Source organism: Hyperolius riggenbachi, chromosome 5, assembly GCF_040937935.1.
Source record: "Hyperolius riggenbachi isolate aHypRig1 chromosome 5, aHypRig1.pri, whole genome shotgun sequence".
NCBI lineage: Eukaryota > Metazoa > Chordata > Amphibia > Anura > Hyperoliidae > Hyperolius > Hyperolius riggenbachi.
The window spans coordinates 112,031,324-112,058,012 of record NC_090650.1 but is presented as its reverse complement, the minus strand read 5'-3'; positions in this window follow the sequence as shown (position 1 = coordinate 112,058,012).

Below are 26,689 nucleotides of genomic sequence, written 5' to 3'. Positions count from 1 at the left end.
CAAATCAGAGAATGAAAATATGACCAAAAAAACACTACTTAGAAATCAGAAAACGAAACTCAGAAATCAGATCCCTGCAGAAATACTGCATTACTGCAACTCTGAAATTTTAGCCCAGTCATAGAACTTGGAAGCATTGGACCAATCAAAGAATGCAGAGTCCACTCAGAAGTGTTTGGCCAATCAGAGAATGCAAAAAATGACCAAAAAAAACCCACTACTCCGAAAACCGTGGAATCGGTAATTGGCATAAGTGAAAATCGAAAATTATCTGCAATTGGAAATCGGCATTTTCGACATCCCTAATCCTGAACACTATTGATTCAAGCTTGGAAATACTTGTGGACATTCCTGATATTCACAAGGGTTGAATTTGGAGGGCAAACCCAGAATTCCCCAAGCACTATACAAGTTAATCTTTACGTTGTTACCAGGACGATGCCAATATATCATTTTCCCAGTTTAGCGATGGGCATCACACTGCTTGGCAAACTCATCACAGGAACTATTCATTAAATAAATGTGCCCATTGGACTTTTTGTTTCTTTTTTTGTTTTAAAAAATACTGGACCCTTCCATGACTGCACAGTGTGTGAAAAGTGGAACTTTAAAAAAATAAAAAATAATAATTGGTTCACTTACAGTTGCTGGCAAGCAGCAATAAAAAAAAAAAAAACATAAATAGTTACCCAAGGGCCTGAATTTTTTAAATATGCATGTCAAAGGAGTATATCAATATGATTTATTTAATTATGGGCTTCTAAATAGTGATGGACGCAAATTGAAAAAATGCACCTTTATTTCCAAATTGAATATCGGCGCCATACATTGTGATAGGGACATGATTTAAATGGTGTAATAAGCGGGACAAATTGGTAAATAAAGTACATAGGTTTTAATTATGGTAGCATGTATTAATTTCAAACTATAATGGCCAAAAGCTGAGGAATAATGATTTTTTTCCATTTTTTTCTTAATATTCCTGTTAAAATGGATTTACAATAAATTAATTCTCAGCAAAATGTATCACCCACAGAAAGCCTAATTGGTGGCGGAAAAAACAAGATATATATCCATTCATTGTGCCGAGTAGTGATAAAGTTATTAGCAAATGAATGAAAGGTGAAAGTTGCTCAGATGCAAAAAAATGTCAACCCTGTGGGCTTAAGTGGTTAAGGTCACACTGTGTTAAAGTAGACCTGAACTCTTGCACAGGACAGAAGAAAAACAGAGAGAATTGCATCCTGTACATATTTAGAGAGTTTAGCCTTTCTAATTCCCCCTTATCCGCAACTAATCACAACTGTAATGTGATCTCTCAACTGTGTCAGCTGGCTGCCTCTGCAGAGCAGCTGACTTGTAAGCACAGAATTATAACCCTATGTCTGCTTCCATGAAAGTAGGAAGTAGACACACTGGCAATGTATTGCAGGATTTGTATAAGCTGCAACAAAGACATTTTTTTCTTTAAAGGTTATTATGCTTTTGCTTATGTTTTAGAGCAAAGAGGAAATTCTGAGTTCAAGTTCGCTTCAACATTTACAGTATATGTATATATATATATATATATATATATATATATATATATAGATAGATATATATATATAGATATAGATATACTAAATGAAGAAGTTGTAACATTTTGTTGCCAATATCAAATGTAAATACATTTACTAAGTACTTACGGCAGCTTTGTTTCTGTATTAAGCTTTTGCCGACTGCTCCACGCCTATTGGCGTGAATGCAGCTGCAGCCCCAGGACCACCCCATGTAAATTGGTGTGAAGTCCTAGGGGCGGAGATTGCAGGCGATTGCCCGCGCTGATGTGTGCGCATCCCCGCTTGAATGACAGAGCTCCGCTCTGTCATCAGCCTCCCATCGGCAATTGCCGCTAGGAGACTGTTAGACGGCATAGTGCAGCACTGCGATCTACGGCAGCGCTGTACAGGGGACAGCGGTGTCCCGCTGAGACACACAGGAACAATCCGCTGTCATAGGCTAGCGGGGGGGAAGGAAAGCGGGGTTATAAGAAAATAATTTAAAAAATAGTAATACTTAAAAAAAATGCAAATAAATAAAATAAATTAATAAACATGCTGGCAGGGATCAGAGCCCACCAACAGAAAGTTCTGTTGGTTGGCAGAAAAGGGAGGGGGAATCACTAGTGTGCTGAGTTGTACGGCTCTGCAGCGAGCCCTTAAAGCTGTAGTGGCCTATTTTGTAAAAAAAATTGCCTGGTCACTAGTCACTTTAAGACCGTGGTCCTTAAGTGGTTAATCAATGGCACTGCCAGATTATTTGTAAAAACTTACAATATTTGTATTTATATAAAATATTGATCTAATATATTTTTTACTTCTTCATGTAATGCAATACAATTATTAAATATTGTCAATATTGTAAGGGTTTTGTTTTTTCAGCAATTTTCAGCAATATATTTTGCTTATATTTTGAATTCAGAAAGGGTGAAAGAACCCAGAAGACATTTGGAGGCAATTGTCTGAGAATAATTACACCTTTAATTTTTTGGTTTAACCTTATTCTATTTTTATTAGCCTTCTACTAAAGCTCTGAAACCTGGCTTTTTTTTTTTAAGGAAGATTCATGAAGGAACCTTCACAAATATTAAAGAAGAACTTCAGCTTAAACAAACAAACTGTTATTAACCCATTCAGGTTCCGTCGTTTTCATGTGAGAAATGTTCACCTCCCATTCATTAGCCTATAACTTTATCACTACTTATCACAATGCACTGATCTATATCTTGTTTTTTCTGCCACCAATTAGGCTTTCTTTGGGGGGTACATTTTGCTAAGAGCCACTTTACTGTAAATGCATTTAAACAGGAAGAATAAGAAAAAAATGGAAAAATTCATTATTTCTCAGTTTTCAGCCATTATAGTTTTAAAATAATACATGCCTCCATAATTAAAACTCACGTATTGTATTTGCCCATATGTCCCGGTTATTACACCGTTAAAATTATGTCCCTATCACAATGTATGGCGACAATATTTTATTTGGAAATAAAGGTGCATTTTTTCCATTTTGCATCTATCACTATTTACAAGTTTAAAATAAAAAAAATATAGAAATATTTCATCTTTACATTGATATTTAAAAAGTTTAGACCCTTAGGTAAATATTTACATGTTTTTTTTTTTTATTGTAATGTTTTTTTTTTTATACTAAACATTTTATTTGGGTACTTTTGGGAGGGTGGGAGGTGGGTGGGTAGAAACTACGTCCAGGAACCAAAATAGGTTAAGTTATATTAGTTATGTTAATTAAAATATATAGATAATATAATCTCTTACCCACCCTGTTTTAAAAGAACAGTCAAATGTTTGTGATTTCATGGGGGCAGCCATCTTTAGTGGTTGAAAGGAGGTGACAGTGAGCATGAGACACAATTCCAACTGTCCTGTGTCCTGATCACCCCTCCCAGCTGCGCATGCTAGGCTTCAAATCTCAAATTCAAAATGAAAAAAAAAATTGCAGCAAAACAGCAGAATGAGAACAACGACACCAGAAATTCCATCATGCTTTGCGCAGCATCAGGGGGAAAATGCCTGGGCAGATTTCTTCTGGCCAGCTAAAAATGAGGCTTGGGTAAGAAAAAGTTTTGATGCTTTGAAACTGTTAAAGAAACACATAGGGCTCGATTCACAAAGCAAGGATAACCCAGTTAAAGACTTTAGGGGCTCGATTCACAAAGCGGTGCAAAGTGTTAGCACCGTGGTGAAAAGGCCCTTATCACGCCTAAAGTCACTTTAGGCATGATAAGAAGAAACTCGCGCGAAGTTGCCGCGCGTACGCGCGTACGCGCGTAAGTGCGCGCGCAACACCCGACGCTTCGCGCGAAGCTCCCATTAAGCCCTATGGGACTTTGCGCGCGCACTCACGCGCGTACGCGCGAACGCGCTTACGCGCGGTAACTTCGCGCGAAGAGCAGGAAAAATCGGTGATAACTCAGTGGTGAAAAGGTCATCACGCCTAAAGTCTTTTAGGCGTGATAACTGGGTTATCACCGCTTTGTGAATCGAGGCCTAGGTGTGATAACCATTTTATCATGCCTAAACTCAGTTTAGGCATGATAAGTTTAGGCATGATAAGTTTAGGCATGATAAGTTTAGGCATGATAAGTTTAGATAAGTTTAGATTGCGCGCAAAGTCCCGCACGCAAAGCAGCCCCATTAAACTCTATGCAAAGTGCACCAGACTTTGCTAGCACAAACCTTTTGATCAGCTGTGCACTGCGGTGCTAACCCAGTTGGTGCTTAAACTTATCACGCCTAAAAACTTATCACACCTAAACTTATCATGCCGAAACTTATCACACCTAAACTTATCGCACCTAAACTTATCATGCCTAAACTGAGTTTAGGCGTGATAAAGGGCTTTTCACTAGCGTGCTCTCTGTTAGCACCGCTTTGTGAATCAGGCCCAAAGTCTTTAAGTGCTGCTGAGTACATTTTTAGTCTGGAGGTTCACTTTAAGCTACCAACCTGACAGCAGTTAAGACACAAACTACTAAATAGAAGCCTTTTAATTTGACTGGCTTTTCACAGATGTTTCTTTGGGTGTGCAAAAGAAAGTGCTTAGAAAGTGTTGATAAATAGTGCAAACCATACAAAGCATCCTGATGGGTTTGATCAATTTAAAGGGAAGGTTCGCACAGGATATAAAAAACAAACTGCACTTACCTGGGACTTCTTCCAGCTCCTGGCAGTCGATCGGTGCCCTCGCCGCAGCTCCTCTCCCTCCCGGCGTCCAGCGGTGAAGAAGCCGACCTTGCCAGGTCGCCTTCCAGGTCAGCTTCTGTGCGCTCCACGGCGGGGGGTCACGTGGTGTGGGGACGTCATCGGGTCTCTACTGCGCAGGTGACGTCACTTACACCACGTGACCCGCGCTGTGGAGCGCACATGAAGCCGACCTGGCAAGGTCGGCTTCTTCACCGCTGGACGCCGGGAGGGAGAGGAGCTGCGGCGAGGGCACCGATCGACTGCCAGGAGCTGGAAGAAGCCCCAGGTAAGTGCAGTTTGTTTTTTATATCATGCGCTTATCAACACTAGTTGATGTGGCCAACAGATTGATCTCTATCAGATTATTATCTGATCAGACAGGGATTTATCTGAACAAATCTCTCTACACACATTTTTATTAGGTTTCAGCATGACATCTTTTTAAAATCTGACTGTGCACACAGCCTGCTGTGTCCCCAGGTCTCCTAGTACCACCCCATCTCTCCCACCCCCAGCTCTCCCACCCCCAGCTCTTCTCTGACCTTTCTGCCAGAAGTTTTTCCTGTGTCTTCTCTCCCCTGTGGTCTTCTCCTCTCTTCACTCCTGGGAATGCTGTGTGTCCCATCATAGCTAAATGTACCTTTAGTAACTATTAGAGGCCTTTAGTATTTGACCTTTAGTATTTCTCACATGATACACAGCTCCATGGGAGTGAAGAGACAGAAAAATGCCTCAGCAAGGGAGAGAAGCCACAAGAGGAAGTGCCGCTGGACAGGCAGGAGTAGTTCTGCTGCTGCGTCGGTCAGCCTGAGATGGAACACCGCTAGCATCATGCTCCTGACCAGCTTGCGGATCGAGCAAAATCTTCCATCCAGCACGATTGACCAAACCGATTTATTTCGGACAAAAATCAATTGATTGGAAATTGTTTGTGGCATTGATTTCTAGCAGATCTGATCAAAAATATTGACCAGTGTAAGGCCACCTTAAAGAGGAACTCCAGTGAAAATAATGTAATAAAAAAGTGCTTCATTTTTACAATAATTATGCATAAATGATTTAGTCAGTGTTTTCCCACTGTAAAATCTTTACTCTCCCTGATTTACATTCTGACATTTACCACATGGTGACATTTTTACTGCTGGCAGGTGATGTCTGTGGAAGGAGATGCTGCTTGCTCTTTTTTGGCAGTTGGAAACAGCTGTGAACAGATGTTATTTCCCACAATGCAATGAGGTTCACAGACAGGAATCACACTGTGGGAGGGGTTTCACCACAATATCAGCCATACAGAACCCCCTGATGATCCGTTTGTGAAAAGAAAAAGATTTCTCATAGGAAAGGGGGTATCATATCAGCTACTGATTGGGATGAAGTTCAATTCTTGGTCATGGTTTCTCTTTAAAGGGATACTTAAGTCAAATAAAAAGAATGAGTTTTACTCACCTGGGGCTTCCCTCAGCCCCCTGCAGCTGTCCGGTGCCCTCGCAGCATCGCTCCGATCCTCCTGCCCCCGCTGGCGGCTCCTTCCGGTTTCGGCGACAGCCGCTGACAGGCTGGGAACGCGAGTGATCCCAGCCACAATAGCGCCCTCTATGCTGTTATTGCGGCAAGAAGACCACAATAACAGCATAGAGGGTGTTATTGTGGCTGGGAACGCGAAGAATCACTCAGCCTGTCAGCGGCTGTCGCCGAAACCAAAAACAGCCGCCGGCGGGGACAGGAGGATCGGAGCGAGGCTGCGAGGGCACAGGACAGCTGCAGGAGGCTGACGGGAAGCCCCAGGTGAGTAAAACTCATTTTTTTTAATTTGACTTAAGTATCCCTTTAATTCTAAGGTCTGTTGTTCATGTAGTTGGAGTGCTATATCATTAGAGTATTGTTTTTTAGTAGTTGTATACTTGTATATTCATACAACAATACTTGCAGAATACACATTATTCTGTCTGCTAAATATTTTAGGAATGATTACTTATTCATGTTAATATAAACAATGCCATTATGTTTGACACATTTAAACAGCAAATTTCCCTTTATCTGTGAATGAATGAGCACTTAAAGCTTTAGTTGGTACATCCCAATTTATAGCATTAATATGTATAATGTTAGCAAGCAAAAAAATGAAATTCATTATACAGTGTTAAAACAGATAAAACAAATTTATTCACATCACATTAACATATAAATACCTATGGGGGCTCTCCGCAATGGTATACTGTATATCATATATACTTCTGGTGCAAAGCCTTTAAATCTGGGGAAGGGGGAACTGAGACAGTCCAAACAGGTATTTCTACTTGCATCTATAGTAGAAGACGGCTGTAAATTAAGCAAGCTCTGTGCTGTGAAGCAGCAGCTATGCCCTAAGGACCTTCATGAAGGTACAAGTAATGTCCCATTTCATAGGCCATAAAGTGCATATGATGTTTAGTGGTTGTGATTTCTGGCTGGACAATGCAGGTTATGAGAGCAGGAGCGATGTAGGAGCAGTGTAGGCTGTGCAGGTGAGTTCTGATCTATGAGAAAATATATGGCCCTCATTAATCATCACTGATAAGTGACTATTTTTATTTACTCTACAGGCACTTCATTTGATTATGCAGATTTTTCTGATCTGCAGGATCAGATATACACGACCTGGTGCTAGCTATCTATCTATCTCTCTATCTTACTATCTCTATCTAACTAATTTTATTTTTATTTTTTTAATTTTACATTCAAGGAAACCTGAGTCAGGGGGGAAAAAAGTTGACTTTTACTCACCTTAGTCTTTTTTCAGCCCCCTATAGTCTTGCAGGTACCTCGGGGTCTTCCACTGTCACTCCAAATAAAGTCCACAACCTGTCCGGGATCCACTCTATGGTGTATGCATGTGTGCCTCCTTAATCATGCTCCAGGGGCCAGAAGCATTCTGTGCATGTGGATTTTGTACAGACTTAAAGGGAACCAGAGATGAACGATTCACACAAAATAAACATATCAGTTGATAGCTTGTAAAGAATAAATGCTCTACCTGATAATTTCACCACTCTGGTGTGCCTTTTTGAGTGTTTTTTATCCATTATTGCTCCAGGAAAAATCAAATATGGCCGCCGGCTCATATCCCTTCTCCTTCCAGGTTATAAACTGTTCTGAATGTGCTGTCTAGGCTATATGAGACTATAGACAAGCAGGGCTGCTGCAGCCTTTCATCTGTCTGCTTTCAACTTTATTATTCTGGTATGCTGTGTTGCTGCCTGTAGAAAGTGTTTCTCATAGAAATGAAACTGTATACAGTAGATAATGACTGGCTGCACACTGCACACAGATACACGTGTCTGTTTCAGAGCTTCTTTCTCGGCAGCAGCGGCTCCTCCCATGTCAACAGCTCTGAGTAGGAAATCTGAGCCAGGAGGGGGCAGGCTTGGGCTTGAAAAGACTCCACAGAAGAGTGACTCAGCTATAATGATTCCAGGTCAAACCTAGACTAAATCAGTCGGTGGATTCTTATCACAGTTGATAACAGATAGATTAGACTGAGAAGAATAAAACTAAAAGCAGGGTAAGTGTTTACTGTCATGTTCCCACTGATAAATGTAATAAAATACATGAGGGTGCTTCGTCTCTGGTTCTCTTTAAAACTGTACATGTGCAGAATGCTCTAAACCAGGGGTCCCCAACCTTTTTAAGCTCGGGGCCCACTATCCCGACCAAACTTTTCTCTGGGGCCCCCCCGGGGGGAGGGGGGTGTGGTTAGTGGTGGCGGCAGCCCCCCCTCTTTTCCCTGATTTTGAGTGTAGTATATAGGTAAGTAGGTATCTAGGTATAGTTGCTCCCAGTATAGGTAGCTAACACAGTTGCCCCTGTAAAAGGACTATAGTTGCCTTAGTATAGTTAGTTAGGTAGTATAGTTACCCCAATAAAGTTAGTATAGTTACCCCAGTATAGTTAGTACAGTTACCCCAGTATAGCAAGTACAGTTACCACACTATAGCTAGTACAGTTACCACACTATAGCTAGTACAGTTACCACAGTATAGCAAGTACAGTTACCACAGTATAGCTAGTACAGTTACCACAGTATAGCAAGTACAGTTACCACAGTATAGCAAGTACAGTTACCACAGTATAGCAAGTACAGTTACCACAGTATAGCAAGTACAGTTACCACAGTATAGCAAGTACAGTTGCCACAGTATAGCAAGTACAGTTACCACAGTATAGCAAGTACAGTTAGCCCAGTATAGCAAGTACAGTTAGCCCAATACAGTTAGCCCAGTATACCTAGTACAGTTAGCCCAGTGTAGCCAGTACAGTTAGCCCAGTAGTTACCCCAGTATAGCTGCCCCAGTGTAGCTAGCAGAGGTGCCCTCTCCCCCCCCCCCCCCCCCCCCGCGGCCGCCGCTCCTGTTACCATATGAGCAGGCGTCTGCTTCCTTCCTTATATTCCTTCAGCCGTGGCTCTCCTCTTCGTAGCATGTCGTATTACAGCAGCGCTTCCTGCGCGGCTGCTGTAAGAAGGGAAGGAGGTGGGGTAGCGGCTTCCTGTAGCGGCGATACGCATCACCGTTACTATGGGAACCGCTGTCCCAGCTCCCTTGGCTCCTTACAGCAGCCGTGCAGGAAGCGCTGCTGTAATACGACATGCTGCGAAGAGGAGAGCTGCGACTGAAGGAATATAAGGAAGGAAGCGGCTGCCCGCTCATAAGGTAACAGGAGCGACGGCCGCAGGGGGAGAGGGAGAAGCCGCGGCCCCCCAGAAATCTGCCCAAGGACCCCCAGGGGGCCACGGCCCCCAGGTTGGGGGCCCATGCTCTAAACCATATTAGCACAAATGAGGAGGCACACTGCGGAGACAGCACATACGCCGTAGTGCTGGGGTGACAGTGGAACAACAGAGGGACCCAGAGGTCACCAAGGGGCTTCAAAGGCTGAGGGGAGCTAGCAGAAGCTCCAGGAAAGTAAAAGTCAACTTTTCCCCACTCGGCTCAAGTGTACACAGAATGCTGCATAAGAAGCTTAGCACTCAGATAAAATATAGTATAAACTAAGGACCCTTTTCCACTGCTGCTTGTGCTTCCACCCACGATCACGCTGTGGTGCGTTCACACAAGCAGCAATTTTCACTATCCATGATTGCACCATTTACCTATTGGAAAGCCTTTATTTTCAAAAGCAGTCCCTGAATGGCTGGGGCACAGACCAACAGTGCACATGAGGAGGCAGACTTGCCAGCATTTTTGTATATGTCCTCTCCAGGAAAGAATAAAGGAAATATCAAAAAAATCCCTAAGAGGAGATGGACTAGTCCAAAATCTTTCAGACCTGTCACATTTTTACTCTGTACTGAAAGTGACAGCAATTTAGGAAAATTTATTTATAGTGCATTTTTAATCTGTGAGATAGGTTCGTCTTATATGTATGTTAACACAGGTATTTCTATTTTTACAATTTCCTCATGATACAGTTCCTTTAATGAAGAGATGTATTTACAGTAAAGTCCCCGTTATCCGGAACTCAGGCAACTGGAAGTCTCAACTAACCGGCATGCCTGAGGGATTACAGGGACTTTGTTTTGGGTGGGTTTTGAGGCTTTTAATATACTTACGGAGACTTCAGCTATGTTTAGCAGCCTTCCTGGAGCACCTAACTGGCTGCTAGCGGCTTCCAGCTGACCAGATGCGGATCAGGTGACACGCCAGCTTCCATGCACGGGGAAGCCGGAAAGCTGCTAGGGGGTCTGCTAGGGGCTGCAAGAAGACTGCTAGACATCGGCGTAGTGGTTAGCGCTCTCGCCTTGCAGCGCTGGGTCCCTGGTTTGAATCCCAGCCCGGGCAACATCTGCAAGGAGTTTGTATGTTCTCCCCGTGTCTACGTGGGTTTCCTCCAGGCACTCTGGTTTCCTCCCACATCCCAAAAACATACAGATAAGTTAATTGGCTTCCCCCTAAAATTGGCCCTAGACTATGATACATGCACTACATGATATATACATAGACATATGACTATGGTAGGGATAAGATTGTGAGCCCCTCTGAGGGACAGCTAGCGCCAGGACAATATGCTCTGTACAGCGCTGCATAATATGTCGGCGCTATATAAATACTTAAATAAATAAATAAACATCGCTGTAGGCTCGGTAAGTATTGGGGGGGGAGGCCTGTGCGTTTTAGGCTGGTTACTCCAGCAACCGGCAAGCACATGTATCCGGCATCAGACGTTCCCTGCTGGTGCCAGATACTGGGGACTCTGATGTATTTAGATTTTGAGGAGGAAGGCCTATTTTCTGCCGGGGTACACAAGTCTCCAGAGCTCTGTGCAGAATGTGTTATCTGGGCTGTAGTTGAAACACTTTCCCTCGTTTTCAACTAAGGATTTGTAGAGATTATTAAAACTAAATACATGTTTAAAATAAAGGAACTTTTGCCTATTTGGGATGGGAAGGAAGAGGATATGAACAATTCTAGAAGATTACTGAGCTGTTCTATTATTAACAACCTTGTCCTTCACCCCCCCTATCCTGTTTGATGTGCTCCCAGTAAATTCCCTATTTGATTTTTCTTCATTAAAATAACCCCGCAGACTGGTGTGCATGGACTTGCCCTGTTCCATTTAGGTCATCTGTCTAACTGTATATATCTGACAGCACACTTAATTATATAAATCAATAATTAACATCCAGCTACAGATTTAAACACCAATGCCCTGGTGTTTTCTAAGAAGTTAACTCCTGCTAAAGTTTTATTTTTGTTTACTGATGTTTATTCATTAATCTTTCAATACTAAACGGCAAAATGTATTTTAACTACTTTCGGACTGAGCTAATTGAAATCTACAGCCTGTTTTGGTGGGCTCCTGGATGGCAGGGCGTAGATTTCAATTAGCCGCCGCTGCATGCATCCGCCGTTTCCATCGCTCCCCGCCTATCTCGCCAAATAAACCCGATGTCTCTCGCCACATCTCACTGGCTCTGCCTGTCTCTAAGACAGCAGAGCCCTGAGAGCGGGTCAGGAGCCGATTTCATTGGCTCCTGGCCCTGTCTTTCAATGCAAGCTGCTCCGATTGGCTTACATTGAAAGACAGGGTCAGAAGCCAATGAAAGCGGCTCCTGACCGGCTCACAGGAACTCTGCCATCAAAGAGACAGCAGAGTGGGTGGCCTAGATTCCCGACGTGCGACGTGTACAGCGATTGCGGCGGTAAGTGCGGCGATTGATTGGTATTAGTTGGGTTTCCGTCGTTGCTGGTACCAGCGGTCTCTGGTCCTTAAGGGAGCAGAGACCGCTGGTGCTTAAATGGTTAACCAACAAAATCAACGTGTAATGAAAACGCAGAGTTCTTGCAGCTCATGGTACTCTATTGTGGACAGGGATGCTCATCCGGATCCCGGGTAAACGGATTAACCATTATCCGACCATTTTCCGCTATCCAGGTCGGATCCAGATTCCGGATACCTGGGCCAATATCCGGATAGCTCAATGCGGGTATCTGGCCGCATAATCCGAAGGATATCCGGATCCGGGTAGTGTAACAAGGGAGATGATGCCATTGAGCCAATCAGAGGGCTCTTAGTCAATCAGAGGGCTCCCAGCAGAAGCCCTAGCAACCAATCACAGAGGGGAACTCTGGCCAGCCCCACCTGACCTCATTGAGCCAATCAGAGGCCTTCCAGCCTAAGCCCTTGCACCCAATCACAGAAGGGAACCCTGGCCAGCCCCCCTGTGTAATAAGAGGGCTGGCATGATGAGACAGATCGTCCTTGCTTGTGTGGCTGGCTGGCAGGTCACTGACAGACTTGCTCCAGTGCTGTTGGCTTAGCAAGTGCTGCCTGTATACAGTGATAAACCTAAAGCTTTGAGTGCTAAACACCTTCACTACACTATTGTTCTATTTTTTCTTTAGCTAGCTAGTGTAATTGTTTGATTTCATTCACTCAGTTAGGTCCTGTCTGTGTGTGCTGTGCAGGCCAGCAGGTCAGTACAGGTTAGGGAGGGAATAGGATTACTGTGTTATTGTATTGTATTATATAGTTAATTAGTACTGCAGTTAGTTGTTAGAGAGAGTAGTACTGTGTTAGCTTACTACAGATTACTGCAGTGCTGCTGTGCTGAACATTGTCAGTATGACAGTTAGACAGATAGTGTGCACTGTCTGTCCTCTACTCTGCAGTCTGTCACTCCGTGCTGATTTGATTTAAAGTCCAACCCCAATTTCATTAAAGTAAAAGTACCCCACATCATCTGGTGACATCATCACGTATAAGTTGTACTATGTCTGCTGGCACCAGCACCCGGGGGAGGGGCAGCAAGGGCAAGAGGACAGGGAGCAACATTACGGCCACCCTCAGAAGGTCTGCCGGGTCAGTGTCAACCCCAGCAGGCAGCCTACCCTCAGTCAGCGAGCTTTTCGCTCCAGGCGCCACGATTGAACTCAGGGCTGTTAGCCGCAAGGAGTTTGAGGAGGATGTTCTGGGTTTTGAGGAGGGGGGTATGATGTTGATGATGGGATGAAGGACCGCGACTACCATCCACAGGATGGGGATGTCAGCTCTGACTCTGAGGAGGAGGATGCGTCAGTGGGTTTGGCACTGAGGATCAGCATTGCAGACAGTGGCCGTGGAATGCGGGACCCACCACATCCTTCTGCCGCTACCACCATCCGCACCACTCAACCCCCAACCGCCACAGGGAGAAAAGCCGCAGCATCCCATTCAGGCCGCAGGGGAATCTTCACCTCCCCAATCTGGCAGTTTTTCACTCTGCCCTCATTGGACAGCAAGTTTGCCATATGCAATGTGTGCAAACCACAGATGAGCAGAGGTTGTGTGACCCCTACAAGTATGGCACCTCCAGCTTCATCACCCATCTGGCCAAAAAACATGTTGTTGAGTATGAGGAATTCAAGAGGCTGAAGAAAGCTGGTGCTGGCTCCCACCGCCACAGTGCCACAGGCCACTGCTGCTGATATCTCCACCTATATTCAACCCAAAACACAATTGCGGTGTCATTTTTTGGAGATGTCTGGGCTGAAAACTGTCATGTCCCAGTTGTGCGATTGGACTTTGGACACAATGTGGGCTGCACGACCGCTGTCTGGAACCTAGTCCTGATGTTAATTGACAGTTGTTTTTTTTTCATTTTATGTTCACCAAATAATAAATTAGTGTTTCTCTTTAAAAAAATATGATGCTACATGCATCATCTACCCTAAAACCCTTTTTTCCGTTTCTTCTATCCGGGTACCCGAATAGGTCGGGTACCCACGGGTAATTTGGTCGGATATCCGAATTCACTCGGATATCCGCAAGGTCGGATCCGGATACCCGAATCAGATCTGGGTATCTGGGTTCCCAGATCCGGGCGGGTATTAAAAAGTACTACCCGAGCAACCCTGATTGTGGATAATAATGTGCTGCAATCATCAACATAATCATGCAGTGGGGAAAAAAAGCAATATAAGTATACACTATTGCAATATGCAAGTGACTTTCAATGCTATTCAAATTTCAATTTGCTGTGTTCAGTCCATCAAAATATGATACGTTCTCGGCTTCTGTAGTTAGCTACTCGCATGTTTTGCCCAAAGAATAAATGTTTTCAAAGTATGAATTTAGTGGATTAAGAGCAGTGGCAGCTACAGGATTTTTTTTTGCAGGGGGGGGGGTGCTTTGCTTGGTGCTGGACCAATTTCTGGGGTAGCTGATGACCCGCGGCGAGCAAAAAAAATGGATGTGGCTTTAACTTGCGGCACTGCAAAAATGGACGTGGCCATGACCGGGTGAGGGCAGAGCTAACTGTAATTTAAAGTGAACCCGGGGTGAGAGTGATATGGGGGCTGCCATATTTATTTCCTTTTAAATAATACTAGTTGCCTGGCATCCCTGCTGATCTATTTGGCTGCAGTAGTGAACTGAATTACACCAGAAACAAGCATGCAGCTAATCTTGTCAGTTCTGACAATATTGTCAGAAACCCCTGACCTGCTGCATGCTTGTTTAGGGTCTATGGTTGAAAGAATTAGAGGCAGAGGCCCAGCACGGCAGCCAGGCAACTGGTATTGCTTAAAAGGAGATAAATATGGCAGCCTCAATATTATTCTCACCTCCGGTTCCCTTTAAAAGTGCAACACAAAGACAGTAGGCCAAAGTTTTGGTGACCCTTTCCCCAGAAAATTCACATAATTATGCAGGTTGTCTCAAGAAAATACACGTAATGTGAGCAGATTTGCCCAGAATACACATTCAATCATGTGGCAGATTTGACCAGAAAACATGTTCAATTATGTCGGCTGATTTGACCAAAAAACACATTCAATCATGTGGCAGATTTGACCAGAAAACACGTTTAATCATGTCGGCAGATTTAACTAGAAAATACGTGCAATCATGTGGCAGATTTGACCAGAAAATACATGCAATCATGTCGGCAGATTTGCCCAGAAAATACATGCAATCATGTCGGCAGATTTGCCCAGAAAATACATGCAATCATATGGCAGATTTGACCAGAAAATACATGGAATCAAGTGGCAGATTTGACCAGAAAATACATGCAATCATGTGGCAGATTTGACCAGAAAACACGTTTAATCATGTCGGCAGATTTAACTAGAAAATACGTGCAATCATGTGGCAGATTTGACCAGAAAATACATGCAATCATGTCGGCAGATTTGACCAGAAAATACATGCAATCATGTCGGCAGATTTGCCCAGAAAATACATGCAATCATATGGCAGATTTGACCAGAAAATACGTGGAATCAAGTGGCAGATTTGACCAGAAAATACATGCAATCATGTCGGCAGATTTGCCTAGAAAATCGGTGCAATTATGTAGCAGATTTGACCAGAAAATACGTGGAATCATGCCGGCAGATTTGCCCACAAAATACGTGGAATCATGTTGGCAGATTTGACCACAAAATACATGCAATCATGTCGGCAGATTTGCCCAGAAAATAGGTGCAATCATGTAGCAGATTTGACCAGAAAATACGTGCAATCATGTAGCTGATTTGACCAGAAAATACGTGGAATCATGCCGGCAGATTTGCCCAGAAAATACGTGGAATCATGTTGGCAGATTTGCCCAGAAAATACATGCAATCATGTCGGCAGATTTGCTTAGAAAATATGTGCAATCATGTCGGCAGATTTGCCCAGAAAATACGTGCAATCATGTAGCAGATTTGACCAGAAAATATGTGCAATCATGTAGCAGATTTGACCAGAAAATATGTGCAATCATGTAGCAGATTTGACCAGAAAATACGTGCAATCATGCAGCAGATTTGACCAGAAAATACACGCAATCATGTCGGCAGATTTGCCCAAAAAATACGTGCAATATTGTGGAAGATTTGACCAGAAAATATGTGCAATCATGTGGAAGATTTGACCAGAAAATGCATGCAATCATGTCGGCAGATTTGACCAGAAAAGACATGCAATCATGTGGAAGATTTGACCAGAAAATACGTGCAATCATGTGGCAGACCTGGCCAGAACATACACCTGCTGCTAATATAAATTAAAAAAAAACATTTACTCACCTGCAGCACTGCAAACCTCCTCCCTGCGTCCGTCCGCTGCACAGCTCCCACGATCCTCTGCAGAGTGCAGCCGGCAACTGTCTGAAACTCCTGCGCTAAGCAGGGCTACGGGAAAATGGCGCCCAAAGCCCTGTGCTGCAGACTCAAAGTCTCCAGAGCAGGGCTTCAGACTGCATTTTACTGTAGCCCTGCTCTGCCGCTGTTGGAGTTGTGGGCTGCTGCTGTCAGTGAACTGACACGGCATCTATTAGAAGCCCGAAAGTCTGTTCATGCTGGGGGGTGCTTTGGGGGTGCTTGGAGAATTTTAGGGGATGCTTAAGCACCCCCTGTAACTTTCTCCAGTACAATTGTATATACTGCAAACATTAGCATCTTCATTGCAGCAGCTCAATTTTTATTATAAAGCATGAGAGGCCTATTTCATATGGACACCGCTTGAAATCTTCTCCCATGGTTCTGCAAGGTCCTTGCAAGACATTAATTTGAAAAGGGCACCTGGAAAAAAAGGCGCCTGATGTAGCCGAGGAACATAAATTTGGTTATAAAAAGGTGCTGGATATAGCTAAGAAACGTAAATTTGGTTACAAAAGGTTGCTGGATATAGCCAAGAACCATAAATTTGATTATAAATGGGTACCGGATATATCAGAGAAAAGTGATAAGGTGCCAGATATAGCTGAGAAAATTTAGTTCAGTTATGAAAGAGCACCGGATATAGCTGAGAAAAGTGATTTTGGTTATAAAAGGGTTTGAACATAAGAATAAGTGCATATAATGGGTAGGCCTTAACTACATTGATCCTTTGTGGAAGACTATAATGCAGTAGAAAAAAGCTCATTTATTGGTAAACAAAACATAATTAAATACAGTCATTTGAAGTGTCATACCCGTCAGAGAATAGCCCATAACATTAAAACTTTTAAAAGCTAAGGATGATCCCACAGCATTGTTATAATTTAAGTAGGCCTCAGTTACTTGGCCTGAGTTTTATGTAAAAGGCTTGTCCGCAGTGTATGCCTTTAAAATAAATAGAGGTTTTGTGATGCAGGCAGAGGCATCTCAGGGTCTGCGTGTAGCAGAGGATACACGCAGATACTGAGAACATGTTCCTAAAAGAAGGCCATCGGCCTATTCTGACCTCCACACGTACACCACAGGAACAGTAAACATCAGCCATATTTACTAAACATCCACATTCCTGCATATAGGTCAAATGCCTCATTGATTATTAATCAAGTAGGTGTGTATGATGACACCACGAGTGGGTCCACCAATAATCTGATCTAGGGGGTGGCGAAGATGATGTCATATTTAACTCTTTCCTAGTCGGTATTAAACCCGGAGTGAGCGATGGAGAGAGCATTCTGCTCTTTACTTTCACACTAGCTCGCAAGGCTGACTGGGACCTCTAAGTATGCTCTTCCTTTCTGTAATCTGATATAATGTCTGCTGTACATAGGTAGTCTAGATGTAACATAGAGTAGAAACAAGAAGACCTGGGTATCTTCAGTAGGAAGATACTCACGCCGCTGTAACGCAACATGGAAGTCTGCTTTGCCAGGAGATGATAAACTGTATCTATCTGTATTTCTGTTACTTGAATAAATAACGTAAACATTGAGGAAGCCTGAGAAAGTCTATCTCCTGTTTGCGGTGTGGAGAGTCAAGTGATCTCACAGTCTGTGAGACGGTGGTGTCGAAGCAAGGTGATAAGAACAGTTTATAACAAGCATGATATGGTCACAAGCCAGAATAAAGCACCATTGACACCTCTCATTCGCGTATAATGCACAGTTCAGCTATATTACGAGTAACCAGCCACTGGTATCAGTCCTCTACAATAAGGAAGTCCCACTCGCAGACTCCCACATGGTATCCAGGAATGAATGCAAAAAAGCAAAGCTGAAAGTCCCAATAGCAGACTCCAAAGCATTAATTAATGACAACAATCAAAGCGGTGATGTTAGCAGGCAGAAGATAGCAGATTCAGCATTAGGAAGGCGAAGGCATGAATATCATCTGAGACTTTGACTCCCAGGCATGAGTAATGCAGTTCCTCATATCTACCTGCACGTATCAATGATGCTGTTCATGTAGTGGTTTCCATGCTTCAGCTGATCCAAGCGGCTGTTTTTCAATAATGTTGAAACGGGTCCGTGCATGAAGTGTGTCAATTCCTATGGGCAAACATGGCGTTCAGATGCCAAGACGCGTCTATTCAGGAAGCCAGGAAGTCCATCTAGCTTTGGCAATGTGACGGCAGGGGATCTCCAATCTCCGCCTACCGACCGGTTTCGCGCATGCGCGCTTCCTCAGGGTGTGGCCAAAGTAATTTTTCCTCTTTGGCTTTTTATTGGGAAAGTTGATAGTACCGCCTCAAAGAGGGTGGAAGTAAGGAGCAGACAGGCAGCTTGTCGCTACGAAGTAGGTGCAAACCAGGGAGGCAGGACAGCCCACAGGCTCCCATCAGAAAAACACAATGAATACAGAAAGGCAAGTCAGCATCAGAATAGCTTAAAGCCATGCAGGGAAAGAGAAGACTGTTATCTACGAAAAACACTGTAGGCCAAAATCAATATTGTGACCTAGGGGGGACAGGGTTTGCAGCTTAAAAATCCAGCTGCATTCCTTTTGTTTTAGGATTTTATCAAAGTCTCCCCTACGTGAAGAGATGTTTAGTTTGTCGATACCTTTTACTTTGGAGCCAGCTAGGTCTCCATTATGGAAGTCTTTATAATGTTGTGCCAGAGGGGTGGTATACTCAACAGCTTTGGCATTTCTCATATGCTCACCTATCCTAGATCTCAACTAGCGTGTTGTTTTACCAATATAGTGCTTATTACATGGGCAGGTGAGCATATAAACCACACCCTCCGATGCACAATTAACAAAAGATTCTATCTGATAGGTTTTTTTCTTTTGGGAATCCTCAAAGTTTTTTGTTTTATCAACCAGGGGACAAACCTGACAATTCCCACACCTAAACATGCCGGTTGGTTATAAAAGGGCACTGGATATAGCAGAGAAAAATTATATAGCTGAGAAAAGTGATTACTATGACCTAACTTCTCCCTTCTCTCACACAGAATCCTCCCCTGGTGTTTCCTAACCCTAAGCCCCCCAGGTGGTGCCTAATCCTAAGACCTTCCCCTGGTGGTGTCTAACTCTAAGATGCCCCTGGTGGTGCCTAACCCAAAGACCCTCCCCTGGTGATGACTAACCCAAAGACCCACCCTGGTGGTGCCTAGCCTAACCCTAAGACCCCCAGGTAGTGCCTAACTCTAAGACATTCCTTGTGGTTCCTAGCCCTAATATCCCCCTAGTGGTGCCTAACCCTAAGACCCCCCTTGGTGGTGCCTAACCCTATGAACCCCTCCGATGGTATCTGACCCTAAGACCCCACTTGGTGGTGCCTAACCCTGATACCTTGTGATGCCTAACCCTAACCCCCCCCCCCCATGGTACCTAACTGTATACCCCCCTGGTGGTGCCTAATCTTTGCCACATTTCCTGTCAATCATACATACTTTATTTTGAACTAGTATAAGCAAATTTATTATGATTGTAGCCACATTTCAAAACATATGTTATTCTAAAAAAAATAACCGAATTTGTTACCTGCTGATATAACTTTCTTTCTTTAGATGTCCTCGTTGTAGCCGCATTTTACATAACAGTGAAAATATAACTGAATTTGTAATATAACCGAACCGGTGACCTGCTGATATAACCCGAATCGTTAGACGTCCTCCTTGTAGCTGCATTTATATAGCTGTAAAAAATCTCAGCTATATCCAGTGCCCTTTTATAGCCAAAAAAACAAACCCTTGGGCATCTTTTTCACCACCTTATAGCCGTAATTCACTGCAAATAACACTGAAGTCTATGTTGGAACCCTTTTTACAAAGTCGGCTCAGGCACCTTTTTCAAGTGTTCACAGTTCAGCATTGGCATTAAGGAGGAGTTGGACCCATGGACGACATCTGAGCACAGCGGCAGCCAAACTTGGATATGATATATTCTTTGCTGCTGTGTAACCATACCATGAGCTAGATGCTGACATTACATTTCAGCTGGACGGCGCTCATTAACTGGCAGATTGTAGGCTGAACTAAATGATAAGCACACAGCTCAGTTGTCCATGTAAAGTATAAACATGGTGTGGGGACATCCCTCTCAATAAATTAAATACTTACTGGAGAAACAAAAAAAAGTGATTTTCACTTTCTAGTGGACAGTGGACACAGAACACAGCACAACAACTATAGGCATAGCCATTCTATTAGGAAATGTTGCTGGCATTTTGACTTAGGAAGGTTGGGGGGGGGCGGAGATAGATTCAGACTCATTTTCCTATATTTGAGAAGCCACTCAGTTGCAAAGAGCATCTTTGTTTGTGCAGTATTTCCTAAAGGCAGGGCCGGTTCTAGATGGTTTGCAATACATTGTGAGGACGATTCCCCCCTCCCCCTGATGTGTGTGTGTACAAAGTTGGACAGGAGAGGAGGGACACATCAACTGTGCATTTATATTAGTAGAGAAAAAGGCGGACCGCTGCTCCCACATTGCCCCACGGTAAGAAGATCATATGGGTATGTGACAAATATCTGTGTTTATTATGGATGGAAGATTTTAACAATACCAATAAAACCAATGAAGATTTGCCTGGTGATAGTGCCGGAAATTTGTTTCTATGGTGAGAAGATCAACTGTGCATTGCATGGAAACTGGCACTACGCTTACCTCCCTCTGTTTCCTCCAAAACAGCATCTCCTCCTCAATGCTGGCCACATCCAGGCTCTCATCCCCAGGAGGCCAAGTATGTGCTGCACCGGTGCCGCATCACTCACCTGCTCTCAGCAGATTAGCGACCGGATCACTGTTACACGTGAAGTCCTGCTTCCTCTCTGACTAAAGCGGCGCCTCATGTGACTCGGCAGAATGTAACAGGTTACATGAGACACTGCTGTAGCCATGAATACAGGACGCTGGATGGACGGATGGAGATCCCGTCGCTGAAAAGCTGAGAGCAGGTGAGTGAATTGGCACTAGGCATCTGGGGAGGGGAGATGGGGAGTGTGAGGAGGAGGAGGACATTTGGGGGGAGATTTTTCTTGACACCCTCTTTTTGTTGCCGCCCTGAAGCACGTGTTTTACGTTGCTTCATAGAAGAACTGACCCTGCTTTAAAGACACCAAAACTGAGAGGGTTGTGGAGGCTGCAATATATAGTATATTTCCTTATAAACTATTCCAGTTGCCTGGCATCCTGCTGATCTATTTGGCTGTAGTAGTATCTGGATCACATACCTGAAACAAGCATGCAGCTTGCAACTGAATTCTGACTAGATTAAGTCGGGCTTCAGTCAGAAACATTTGCTCTGCATGCACATGCAGAATCTGTGGCTGAAAGTATTAGAGGCAGAGGATCATCAGGATAGCCAGGAAACTGGTATTGTTTGAAAAGAAATAATATGGCAGCCCCCATATCCCTCTCAGTTCAGGTGTCCTTTTCATAACTGATGCCAAATAAAAAAAAAAAGAAAAAGTTAAGCTTGTATTAACTTCTCAGAGGGATTCAGGCTGTGTCTTCCCTTGTGAAAACTGAAGAGCAGGATGAGGCAATCGATACAGCACCATCACCCACAGAGCCTGGAACTCATACACAAAATGAAGACAAGATTTGTCTGCAGTAGCCTCATTTAATGGCAAGAGAGAAAATATAAGCACTCTGTTTAGTGAGCTAGAACACGGTGCTTTATTTGAGGATGGTCAGTGAGGGAAAATTTCACTTTAGTTATCAGTTTGCCATGAATATAGATTGGCCTTGCCTAGTGGTGGGCAATGTTTGTTTCCACAAAAGTTTGCAAGCCAAATGTTTGTGGCAGACCCTGTTGAAATATAATGGCAGCCGAACTTTGGAAACCTTCATATTTGCAAACACAATTTCTTGTAAAAAGGTGCCAAAACTGTCCAAAAACCCGGGCAATTGCATGGCAGAAGGGGATCAAATGGCAAATTATCCCCCAAAATATGTATTTTAAACAGAGGCTTTTTAAAATGAGTAAATGCAAAAAATCACAGCTTGCAAAGTGTGAGCCTAACACTGTACTACAAATATAACAGTGATGTGAAACGCTTTGTGTGACATTGTCTGGTGAGGTGACACAACATTTTTAAAATACAGTATGGTCACAAAATATGCTATTTGGGTAGTTTGGGGATGGGCCTATCACTGAACTAAGAAGACAGTGATGTTATGTAAATGCTTTGTGTGATAAGGTCCGATAATGGTACATTTTTAAAGTAGAGTGTGGTCACACATTCACTTTATTGTAGCACAGTGACGGGCTGTAACAGTGAGACAGCCACACAATACACTATATTACACGGGTGGCATTCAATAAGCTTGCTACAAACCACACCACAAACAATAACAACAAAAAATACAAATCATTTTGGGAGCAACTTTGTTGTTGTTGTTCAGTTGCTATTTATTAATGTCCAACTATTTGCGATCCCATTCACCACAGCACACCAGACCCCTCCATCCTATACTGCTTCTCGAAGCTTATCCAAGTTTATGTTTGTTACTTCAATGATACTATCATAATATCTAGAGATCTCATTCTCTGCTGTCCCCTCCTCCTTTTGCCCTCAATCTTTTCCACCATCAGGAGCTTCTCCAATGTGTGCTGCCATTTCATTGTGTGTCCAAAGTATTTCATCTTCAGCATTGCTCCTTCCAATAAACAGTCAGGGTGAAGTCCTTATGTAATTATAGAAAAATAACTTAAATACGGCAATCTGGGGACCTGTAGGATAATAATAGCTGATATCTACAGCACTTCATAAAAGTAGAAAGCAAAGCATAATTTGCATAAGCAGTGACAGTTCAAAGGCCTCATTCGATTCCCAAATCCAATCACAGAATCTCAAGTGTGGTGCAGTCACCAGATCAGGCAGTTCATAGGAGCAGAGAGCAAAGCACATATTGCATAAGCAGCAGTGTACAAACAGCATGAGGTAGATAATTGTGTTACCCACTAAGGGAATTGGTCATCAGTGCTGGGTTGGTAATCCTTCAGTATCATTTGCTGGAGGATGTGAAGTCCCAAGGGTCTTATTGTGTATCCACATATACCACTGCTGGTCAAAGAGTGATGTCTAAAAGTTCAACATGTTTCACCGACTCTGTCGGCCTCATTCAGGAACAGACATCAGTTAGCGTGTTAAAGTTTGAAAGAAATGGCTGCTCTTCATTTCAATTCATTGTTGAGCCACGACTTCTCCACACTTCTATCTAAAGTCCCCAAATGTCTATCTGCTGTATCTACATTCATGTCATGCCGTTTCCTTAATCTCTACAAAAACAAAATGGAGATTGTGATATTTTCACCTTTGCTCTCTTTTCCACCTCCCATAGTCACAATCAATGTAAAAATGACCCCAATAGCCTCATCTACTAAAACTTGCTTTCTGGGGGTAATTCTGGACTCTGAGTTCTAAATTACACCACATATCAACAGAATAACTACCTCCTGGTACTTCCATCTCAAAAACATCTCCAGAATTCATCCCTTCCTCTCACAAGAGGCAACCAAAATGTTTGTACATGCTCTAATCATATCCAATCTTGACTACTGTAACACCATACTCTGTGGTTTACCAAAAAGCAGACTGGCACCTCTCCAGTCCCTACTAAACTCTGGTGCCCGTCTCATCCACCTCTCTTCCTGATCCCTTGAGGCAGCCCCTCTCTGGTTAATTGGTAACCAATAAAGAGATTGGCAAAGGATCCAGTTTAAACGTGTCACGCTAGCATGCAAAGCTTTACACAAGCTTTCACTTCCATAAATTTCTTCATTATTTCTCAAGATACCTCCCAAAACCTCCGCTCCGCAAAGGAGAACCTTTTTCCTTCTAGCTTGGTCACCTCCTCTCAATATCGCATCCAGGACTTCTCATGGGCTGTCCCTCTCCTTTTGAACTTTCTCTCACAGCCTGTACATCATTCTCCAAGCCTGGAAACATTCAAACGTACTCTGAAAACACACCTATGCAGACAAGCCTATAATTTGCTATAAGTATGCATGCCTTATCCCCTGTGTTTCCTTCCCTATTATTTCCACCCCATTACCTTCTAGATTGTAAGCTTGCACGGGCAGGGACCTCCTCCTAGTGTTTCTTATACTGTTGTAATTTACCATATGAACATGTACAAACTTTAAAAATATCTCAAACTACACATTAAAAGCAAGAAGTTTTAAATCAGGATGATACCATTTATTGGCTAACTAAAAATGAATAAAATTAAGCAAGCTTTCGGCCTTGCAGCCTTCGTCGGGCTTCAATCCTGTTGCAAGGCCGAAAGCTTGCATATTTTTATTCATTTTAGTTAGCCAATAAATGGTATCATCCTGATTTAAAACTTCTTGCTTTTACTGATGGCTAACACACGGTACAATTCCTTACTGCTACTACTAAACTACACATTAACGATGGGGAAAATCAATGTGTGTTTGGCCTGCTTTAGAACAGATACTACACAAATATAATACAATCTGATACCAGATGAGTACCTCTTTAGAGAAAGAGTCATTACAATTTTACAGTGGTAGCACCAACTTAAACTTGGTGATTTCTACTATTTACTGTCAGTGACAGCAACATAGGAAAAAAAGTAATTTATGGCTCATTTTACTCTGGAAAAAACGTACTTCTTATTTGTATATGTTTACATGTATTTTAAGTTTTAAGATTTTTGCGACGGAGGCTCTTTAACCTCCTTGGCGGTAACAGCCGCCGGAGGGTGCCGCTCAGGCCCTGCTGGGCCGATTTGTTTAATTTTTTTTTTGCTGGACGCAGCTAGCACTTTGCTAGCTGCGCCAGCACACTGATCGCCGCCGCTATCCGTCGCGCCGCACGCCCCCCCCCCAGACCCCGTGCGCTGCCTGGCCAATCAGTGCCAGGCAGCGCCGAGGGGTGGCCCGGGACTCCCAATGACGTCCCGACGTCAGTGACGTCGGTGACGTCATCCCGCCCCGTCGCCATGGGAACGGGATTTCCTGATCGGAGATCGCCGAATCGGAGATCGCCGAAGGCGATCGAAGAGGGCGGGGGGATGCCGCTGAGCCCTGGGCTCGCTACATGATATAGGAAAAAAAAATTTAAAAAAACTGCTGCGCTCCCTCCTGGCGGATTTTTTTATACCGCCAGGAGGGTTAAATCTTGAGTTAAGGTTCCTCTATAGGCTATTGCATGTTGCTTACATGCCTTCTTGAAAACATGGAAAATGTAGATGCACAGCTGCCTTCCACATCATAATTTCCTGGTATTACACTATAATTCCTACTGCAAAAAAAAAGAAATGAAATGGGGCAGCAAATTGAGTTAAACCACTTTTATGGCCACATACATTGACTAGAAGTTAGAATGATATACTTATTAGGTGAAATGTGGCAGTTTCCCCACAGCAACCATTTACCTCCCAGTAATTAAGTATTTGAACTGGTCCATAAAGGTGTCTGCATGACCAACAGGGATGCTGGGCACTCACTGTTTTTAAAACAGCTATTGCTAACGCTTCTTTCTTACTTTATCATTATTACAATAATTGAGGAGAAAAGTATAATAATAAAATATAATAACATAAAATAAAAGAGAATGTAGACATTCCACCTGTCACTGTTTGTCATCTTCTATTATACGAATAGCTGGGAGAAAGCAATTTGTGCACAATGCCATGATATACTGTATAATAAGCTCTGCCTCTAATGCGGCGTAAAAGCTGAACATGCTAAGAAATGTCTATTTTATCTTTTTATCTATTTTATACAGGTTATTGTACAACGTGGGATCTTTTTTTATGAATATTTCCATTGTATTTGTAGTTACTATGAGCCCTACAGCATCTGATCTAAGAGATGACTATTTACGAGCACTTAAGAGGAATTACATAAATAGCATACATATGTGTGCCCAGCGATGATGACCTGTTCCGTCTCTTCTCTCTTACCCTGCACCCCATTATGGTATCTTCTTACAATTAAAGGACAATTTATGGCCCACAAAGCAGCATTGACAGTGTTTTTCATTCCTGACCTCCTATGTCAGCATTGTTCAGGAAAGAAGCTGTCCAGAGAACATGTACGTTTCACAGATAGTATACAGATGTTCCATAGCGGTTTACACAGAACATTGCATTCTGTAAGTACTCGAAGAAATAGGTTACATTCAGCTGGCTGAATTGCAAATGAAACAAAAATACCTTTTTACAATAAGCAATATGCAATGGAAATGTAATTAAAACACCAAAAGTACATTTAAAAAAATTGGAAACATCTGAAATATTCCAAATTACGTTTTCAGGTTTCTTTTCTTTGTTTTCTGTGCACCAGCTGTTCCTCAGCCT